This window comes from Ruditapes philippinarum, unplaced genomic scaffold, assembly GCF_026571515.1.
Source record: "Ruditapes philippinarum isolate M1 unplaced genomic scaffold, ASM2657151v2 ctg2249_1_1_1_1, whole genome shotgun sequence".
NCBI classification, from domain to species: domain Eukaryota; kingdom Metazoa; phylum Mollusca; class Bivalvia; order Venerida; family Veneridae; genus Ruditapes; species Ruditapes philippinarum.
Window position 1 is genome coordinate 81,608 of NW_026854370.1, and position 2,411 is coordinate 84,018.

At 29.7% G+C, this 2,411-nt stretch overlaps 1 long non-coding RNA gene across 1 annotated transcript; it reads left to right on the plus strand.

Moving 5' to 3' along the window:
* Positions 1-586: 586 nt before the first annotated feature.
* On the plus strand, positions 587-1,763 carry LOC132739993 (uncharacterized). Its single transcript, XR_009627089.1, has 3 exons — positions 587-717; positions 1,221-1,297; positions 1,507-1,763. It is a non-coding gene; the product is annotated as an uncharacterized LOC132739993 (long non-coding RNA).
* Positions 1,764-2,411: the final 648 nt, after the last annotated feature.

A 2,411-nucleotide genomic window follows, 5' to 3' on the forward strand; every position in this document is an offset into this window, starting at 1 on the left:
TTACACCCGAAACCTGCCTGACATTCGTCTATTTTATTATTTTCTTCAGCCCAATTATATCCCAGCAAACACATGACGTTAAAATAACGTCGGATTAATGTTAGATTTTGGTCACGACGTCGGCGACCAAAATACGAGTAAATTGACTTTAAAAAATACCAATGAAAAATAGATTTCTTTTTGACGCCCGTACTAACGTCGGTTTGGGTTTCCGGTTTCCCTTTACGGTAGGTAAAAAAATAAAAAAAAATTAACCTTTAAATATTTTCGCTTTTGAAATCTTTTAAAATTTTTTTAATGTTTTTTTGGGATTACAAATGATTTTTCTTATAAAATCCCAGCCCAAAGACCCGGGGCCTGAAACCCCTAATTAAAAAATTAATAGGTGGCCTGTTGGGCAAGTTAAACCATGTGTTTATTGTTATGAAATCAAATTTATAGCCCCCAGATTTTTTAAACCAATTTTAAATCTTTAAAACTTTGAAAATTTAAATCTTTTGCGGTAGTTTTTATTATCCAAAAAAAGAGTTTTAATTTATTTGCTTTAACTTTTAATCATAGTGACAAAAAAGGGGAAAAAAAAACATAATTAACCTATAATTCGAATCTAAAGTCACGTGGATGGAAATTCAAATTCGTAGGCGTTACGTTTTGGCTGTAGGTCAGGAATCGGGATGCATTGATAAGTGAATATTATAGATTTTCTTGAACAAAAAGGTCAGTTCAATTTATTTAGATTTATTTCTACTTTGTATTTGATAAATAATTGCATGATTGCAAGCACTCTTAAATTTAATTATCATTATTTGAACAGCTGAAGTAAAATGTCACACAAATTCGCGATAATGTCTAATAATAAATCTTTTTAAAATTGACATGTTAAAATTTTGCTTGTGAAGAGTTTATAATATGCCTTTCAGTACTACCAAAGAGAATGCTTAGTTTTCATATTTTTCTTAAACTGTGATGTTTTTGTCAGTTAAAATCTGAGAATTGAGAATGAATTTGTACGATTTCGAGCATTTCGGACCAAGACGTTTCGGTCCCAAATAACCCAAAACGTCCCGGTCCCAAATAACCCAAGACGTTAACTTTGGTTCCAGACATTTCGGCATTAAATCTTTAATTTAAAACTATGAAATATTTAAGACTTGCGTAACTGTTCTATTTCAAACGTAGAATATATACATAAGTTAGAATATACTAGCTTTTCTTTTCAGGTAGTTAAAGTGTTGGACATGCTCTCAAAGGTCGGAGGGACGGAAACACGTGAATATGTAAAAAGAAACATATGAAAGTAAGATTTTTGTAAATTCTATTACATACTTTAATCCATACTAAACTGGAGTTTAAAAGCGACTTTTTAAATGTTCTGTATTTATGTTTACTTTTAATTTTTGTTAAAGCTCTCTTATAAAAAGTTGGCAAAATTGTTCATTAAGTTAAGATAACCATGAAAACATTTTTGCTTGTTATTTTTACATGTTTCGTAAATTTTTTTTTCAGTGAAAATGATGTCACACACGCTATTGGGCGCTACAAACGCTACATATCCTCCGGACAGACGAGGGGTGCTGAAAGAAGGTCATATCTTAAAGCATCACACCTCAAAATTCGTGCTAATTCTCATGGATATCTAAAAGTATAACTTTGTGAAGTAACTAAAAGGCAGCAATTTATACATTACTGACAATTATCAAAGGAGGTCAAAATATGCAAAATGGCACTTAATGTTTTAGAAATGCTGTAGAAATATAGTTAAAGTACTGAAAATCTGTCATAAATTGCTTGATTAGTTGAAACATTATTATCAGAATCTTTTAACTTTTCTTAAAATTATAATATTTTCATTATTTTATTTGATAAGGCAAACTTTGATAGAAATGTGCATACATTGTTTTGTTCTTTAATATTTGTACATGTTTTCTTATTTTCATTTATGTCATTGTTTTTGTAATACTTTTTGTTTTGTAATTAACTTATTTTATGTTATATTTTGTTTAATTTATGAAAATTATTTAACCTTGCAGAATTTACTAAAATTGTATGTATCAGCTTAAAATTGCAACTTTTATTTTAAATTAAAAAAGCATGAAACATATTTTTGCTTTAAGTTTTCTGTTATACATTTCATTTGAGGGAAAGTTACTTAATAGAATGAGTTACATTAAATTCGATCAAATCAGGATTAGCCAGAAAATATTTATGACGTGGTGAAACAAAAAAGATTAGGGGAATGATAAGATGAAGGTCAGAAAATGATCAGATTTAGGGCAGAAAAGGGTTAATATTTAGGTCGGAAAATGGTCAGAATGAGGTCGGAAAATGGTTAGAAACTGGTTAGATTTAGGTCGGAAAATGGTCAGATTGAGGTCGGAAAATGGTCAGATTGAGGTCGGAAAATGGTTAGA